The sequence below is a fragment of the Podarcis melisellensis genome (genome assembly GCF_964234715.1).
Source record: "Podarcis melisellensis genome assembly, chromosome: 1".
Taxonomy (NCBI): domain Eukaryota; kingdom Metazoa; phylum Chordata; class Lepidosauria; order Squamata; family Lacertidae; genus Podarcis; species Podarcis melisellensis.
The window spans coordinates 6,608,814-6,615,341 of NC_138528.1; positions in this window are offsets into that span (position 1 = coordinate 6,608,814).

Genomic DNA, 6,528 nt, shown 5'->3' on the forward strand with positions numbered 1-6,528 from the left:
AATCAGGCAGCAACGCGGGATAAATGGAGAGGTGGGGAGATCGATCTAGATTTACACATTAGGGGTTCGGGGAGAGGTGGTTGTTGTTGTTGTTTTGATTTTCGCTCAACCAGTCCAGGTTGAAGCATTTTGGGGAGAAAGTCCGTTTTTGGCCGACTTCGCCCGCATCCTGAACACGCTTCCCAGTCTTGGGATTTTGGAAGCAAAAGACCCCGCGTGATGGCAAAGGGGGAAAAACTCCTGAAAGTCGAGACATTTCTTCGCATGGGATTTAAGGAGCTTCGCAAGACATCTCCTAAGCATTCCTCTTTGCTTTCTTTTCCATTTTCAGGTCTTGAAGGATAGGAGAAGAAACATATGTTGGAAATAGTTTTAGCTTTTCCCCGGGAGCCGGCACTGTAATTATTTAATTCAAAATTCACCTCTCGACTTTTACAAGTCAGATATTATTTTCGACGGGGTGGGAGAGTGTTTCAAATAATTTACATTTGTTGGTGGTGGGGAGAGGATTTGGAAATGGGCAAGAGGTCAGCTCGGAATAGCAGCCCGGATGGAAAAGGTGAAGAAAAAATAAAACCTCTCTTCTGGCAAAAAAAAAAAGAGAGAAAGGCAAAATTAATTGTATAGATATAGAAATTTATTTTGTTTTGGGGTTGTTGTTTTGGACAAACAGCTCTCCCTCCTTCGTTTACTTCTATAAAACAGTGTTTTGTTAGATTAAAAATAAAAAGAAAGCTAAACCGAACATTCCCCTATGCTATCAAGCAGAGGCTACAAAAAAGTTTTGCTCCCCCCCCCAATTTAGTTTTCTGTTTCCCTCCGATTAAACTCTTCCTCATCTGCATTATATGGTATCGATTCTCCAAATAAATGATGGGTTGAAATTAGAAAAATAAATAAATCCAAGGATAGAGAAAGTTTTTTTGGGGGGGCGTTTCTTTCTTATAAAGAAACTTTTCTTCGACGTGGAAATAAAGGTTCTGTTTTGGCGGGGAGGGGGAGGTTACAAACGAAAAAGATTAGAGATTGTCTCGAACTGCTTTAAAAGCCTCTCTGGGGTAGCCTTTTCTTCTTCCTCGCAGCCTCCCCACCCCCCACCCCCCTCTCGCTTTGGGCTGGTTAGATCCTTCTCTCCCCTCCCCCCACCCGCTTCCTCTCCCTCTCTTTTCTATAAAGTTTGCCAACACACGCAAATATATTGGACTGTAATGGTTGTTTTATATGGAGACGGGATTATTGAAGGCGGTGGCTGCGCGGAGCCAGACGGGCAGAGGAATCAGGCGAGGCGGGGGTGGGTAAAATAAAATAAAGTCCACGCTAAGGGGAATTGCCACCTCCCGCGCGCCCCTCCAAGTCCCGCGCGCAGCCTCCGCGCGATCCACATCTCACTTCAGAGGTGTGCAGCGGAGGATGCGCTCAGCGGGCGCGCTCCCGTCTCCAGCCAAAGGGGCTTCGAGCGGCGCCCGTCGAGGCACCAGGCTTGGAAGCGAATCGCGCTGCTCTCAGATCCCAAGAGGAAACAGGAGAATGGGATGCGGCTGAGAACTTCGATCTGCTGTGCTTAGGATCGCGGGTTGTTTTAGGAGGGCTGAGGATTTGCCGGGTCGAGTTAAAAAACAAGGGCACTTGACGAGGAGCGCATGAGCGCACATCCCATCGCTTGAGCTGAGGGGGTTGGGGGGGAATCAGCGGCGTCTGTGTGTGTGTGTGTGTGTGTGTGTGTGTGTGCCAGTCACTGCTTTGCCTCAGCTACTCCTCACAGGTTTTGCACACTTCCCTCCAGTGTGCCTGGAGCATCCGAGGCGCGCACGTGCTTCTGCGGGAAGACCTTTGCACCCTCGGCCAACGCAAAGCGATTTTCTGATATTAAAAGCGAAGCGAAAGATCGCGACAACTTTCACCGTTGCTTCGGAGTTCATTGCTGAAGCGCTAGGAGCAGGCGTTCCGGAAAAGAGACGGTGTGAATCTAAATAATGCCTCTAGTCTTGTCTACACACATATGCTTAGGAAGAGGAAATCCGTGCAAATCTGGACATCAATCTGAATTCAAACACTCAAAATTCAAATTGTTTGAATTCAAATCTGAATTCAAACACTCAAACACACACACTGGCCCCATTCACCCACTTCCCCCATTTTCCCTGCAGAAGATAGCAATAATAATAATAATAATATTTTTTAAAAACCAAATAAAATTAGAACATTCGATGCGCGCTAAAACTGGACTAGATCTCCTGGGAAATTGACTAGACGCCGCCGCCTCTCTCTCCACCACCTTAACCTCAGTTTACTGTGGTCGGAAGGCAAGCCGAGAGAGTCAAGGGTTAAAAAGAAGAAGTGAGAAAATCTCTGCTCATCTTCAAAGAAAGTTTGGGGAGAGTTTGGGAGGACGAGGCGCGGAGCGAGGCTCTGAACCGCGGAAGGGAAGGCTGGTCGAGATGCCTTTCGGAGGGTGCGCTCAGAAAGGGGTCTGGGGTGGTGAAAACGGCTCCTGTGGCGGGGGGGGGGGCGGAATGTGGGGGCGGCTATGTGCTAGAGGAGCTGGCTTGAGAGTTACCTTCCTGCCCTCCTCCAAATAAAAAACACCCCCCTTCCTACTGGACCACTTTTTCCTTCGCCAATATGAGCAGCACTTGACAGGTTAAGTCAGTTAAACTTACAATAAAAGAAAACAAAGACCGGGGCATCATTTGGAGGCGCGCTGAAAAGTCCAAACCCGGGTGGGGCTGGGTAAGATGGGGTGGGGGTGTAGGGAGAAAGAGAGAGGGTGGGGGGAGGAATTCGGATCTTAAAACAGAGACTCGCAAAAGTAACTTACTGCGCGCTAGCAGTGAGCTTTTCTCTCGCCTCCTAGAAGGAGCTGGAACAGCCAAGTTTCCACGGCGCCTTATCCCGAGCTGATCACGGCTTTGGGGCTGTAAAGATTCCCAACTGGACCAGGGAAAAAAAAATAGAGAAACTTGCGGAGAGAGGAGGAGGAAACGCTGGCATTTTCTTCCCCACTAAAACAAAAAAAAAAAAGCGCGACCCACTTTTTTTCCAGATGAGGAAGACCTGCACCCCCCCACCCCACCCTTTCCCCCAACTTTTCCGCAGTTGCAAAAAAAAAAACCCATGCCGGTACCAGGCGCTGATCTCCCCAAACCCTGTGCAGATTCTATTCCACACACTAAAAAGCCCCCCCTCGCTTCCCCCCTCTCCCCCCTTTTCAGATCCAATCTTTCCCTTTTCTCTTTCCCTTTTCTCTCTCCTGCACTCCTTCATTTATTTATTTTTTGTAAGAGTCGTCTGGGCATCCGTATAGCTAAGCCTAAAGGAAAGGGCTGAAATTCTCTTTTGATAAAGCAGTGTTCTCCCAGCGACCCGGTTTTAAAACCTAAATCTATATTCAAATCTGGCTGAAGGTGTGTTCTGGGATTTATGAAAGCCTCTTAAAGGGGTAAATTTACCAAACCGTGACAAAATCACGGCGATCTTGCTTTTTCAGACATCTGAAGTGGATGGAGAATTTTAAAGAGCGAGGGAGAGCGGGCTGTTTATTTAAGGCGCCCAACACACAGCAGTCCGTGCCCATTTCTGGCCAGTTGATTTTATTAATGGCCGCGAGATTATGCCAAAGTTATTGGACCAGGGGGCAAAGGGGGCAAAGCAGAGGAGGGGAGAGGGGGGCGGAGAGGGAGAAAAGAGAGACTGGGAGAAGGCAGGGAGAGCGTCGATTCTCCCGAGCTGGCCAGCTCGCTCTGAACGCAGCGACAGGAGAAGACCGAGCCAGTTCCAAAAAGCAGGTCCATTTCAGAAGCGCATCTTCGACCCCCGAAAACTGCTCATTACCAGGCTGGGGATAATGCTCTCCCACACTAGCGAGGTGAAGTGGGAGCCTTCTCTATTTCCCTGCTTGGTTTCGTTCATTGTCCAGATCTTCTTCCCAGTCCTCTTTCCCAATTCCCAAAATTCCCCGCTCTCCGCTACCCTGCCCAAACTTTGTCCTGAGGTTCGCACGATTTGGATAGTGTTGTGTTTTGGTTTGTTTGCTTGTTTAAATCCCATTTTGGTTTCAACAGAGCAGGCATTCCTTTCCAGGAAGAGCTTGGGAATAGGATGGAGTGTGTGTTGTAAGTAGGATTGGGGCGCAGGAGTGCAATCCGGTCAGGGCTGCGGCGGAGGAGTCCGGAGAGGGGAAGGGCGCCCATATGCCAGGGTTGTTTTACCATAATGCACATTGCCATCTAAAGATCGGGGGGGGCACGCAGGGCCCCCACCCCACCCACAATAAAACCATTAAGTCCAGAGTCTAAAATTACCTAACTGCTGCACCGGTGTCGAAGGTCTTATACATACACAGCAGCAACGCGCGCGCGCACGTATTTGCAAAGAACTGTCGAGGGATGGTGGTGGATATTAATTCTTTGCTGTCTCGTTAAAAGGAGTTCTGTGGGGGCGACAAGGGAGGCGAGAGAAGGAATGGAGGCTTTTTATCTCCTCTCTGCTTGAACAGGGCCCCGCGGAACTCAAAAGTAGGAGGCAGCCAGACCCACACACAACCAGCTTCTCAGTCCTTTCCAGATTTCCGCAGCCACCAAAGGGCGACAACTCTTGAACGCAATCGAGAGAGGGTGTCCGGATTGTCTCCTTCCAGACTGCTCCCTGTATACAGCCAGGCCACCTCGCCCCCATCAGAAAGGACAACGTTGGGTAGAAATGAATAAAGTTGAAATAAACTCACCACCACCACCCCAACAAAAATAAAATAAAATAATAGAAATGAGTTTCCGAAGGCAATCCAGTCAGAGATTGGTGGCTTCCCCTTTACAAATAGGAGAGGAGGGAGAGGAAAGTCATGGGTTGAAAATCGTTGGCTGGGATGCTTTGCAATAATTCGTTAATTGCAGTGGGAAACGGATTTGATGGCAACACATTCCCCGTCAGAAAGCGACATAAAGAGGCGATTTAATTGGAAGGACATCAATAGCGCAAAATGCCACATTCCACTAGCGTGACAGAGACCGAAAAGTTTAATAATAATAATAATAATAATAATAATAATAATAATAATAATAATAATAATAATAATAATTTCTCGCGCGCAAATATCCTGTTGATGAGACATTCAGTTTGCTAGCTTCAGGATCGCCCGCAAAACCGACGGCGGCCGTCCAAGGGGGAGCAACCAAATTATTTTGTGCAGCGCCGAGCATACATCGGGGAGGCAGTTGGAAGAGATCGCCCCTGTTCCCCAGCCCTGAAGTGAAGCGGTTTGTGACGAAAAATTTGAGTTTCATCTGATTCCGTTTCATCCTGTTCCAGCGGCATATTGGACGTGAGGCCGGGTTTTCGAAGACCTTTAAAAATAAAATAAATCGTACTGCTTTGCTACCCGGCTGCAGACTTCGAAATGCGGCGGGTGACCTTCCTCATTCGCTTGGTGGACTTGGTGGACTTTTTCAAGAAGGTCGGGGGGGGCATCCACTGCCACCCCCATCCCCCAAATAATGTGAACTGTTCCTGGACAGTTCCTTGAAAAGTAGAGATATGTGTCTGCGTGGGAATTGAGAAGAGGCGGATCATAGAATCTTAGGGTTGAAAGGGACCCCAAAGGTCATCCAGTCCAACCCCCTGCAACCCCCTGCAAAGCATCCATGACTGATGGCCATCCAACCTCTGCTTAAAAACCCCCAAGGAAGGAGAGTCCACCACGGTCTTCCAGGTGTAGTCCAACTAAGGCAGAATAGAGTGGTATTATTACTTCCCTTGAGCACTATACTTCTTTTGATGCAGCCTAGAATAGCGTTGGCCTTTTTTTGCTGCTGCATCACACGGTGGGCTCATGTTAAGCTTGTAGTCCACCAAGACCCCCAGATCCTTTTCACACGCACTGCTACTAAGCCAGGTTTCCCCCATCAATATTGGTATCCATGGAAATCCGCAGCTTTAGAATACAGTGGTACCTCGGGTTACAGATGCTTCAGGTTACAGACTCCGCTGACCCCAAAATAGTACCTCGGGTAAAGAACTTTGCTTCAGGATGAGAACAGAAATCGCGTGGTGGCAGCGGGAGGTCCCATTAGCTAAAGTGGTGCTTCAGGTTAAGAACAGTTTCAGGTTAAGAACGGACCTCCAGAACGAATTAAGTTTTTAACCCGAGGTACCACTGTAAAGAAGTCAAATGGAACTGCGGCTTGACTCGGACCTGTGGGGCCTTGAATAATTTTAATAATTTTATTATTTCTACCCTGAACCATCTGACTGGGTTTCCCCAGCCACTCTTTCGGGCTCTCTCCACTCTGGAAATACTTGCAGGGCCTAAACTCCGTGTCCACACACACACACACACATACACGAAAGTCTTCCTGATATACACAGACCCCTTCCTTCCTTCCTTCCTTCCTTCCTTCCTTCCTTCCTTCCTTCCTTCCTTCCTTCCTTCCTTCCTTCCATCCTTCCATCCTTCTTTCTTCACGTACCTTATTTTATTGTTTCTTTGTATGCCGCCTTTCCCCCCAGAAGGCCCCAAGGCGGTTCACAAAGGCG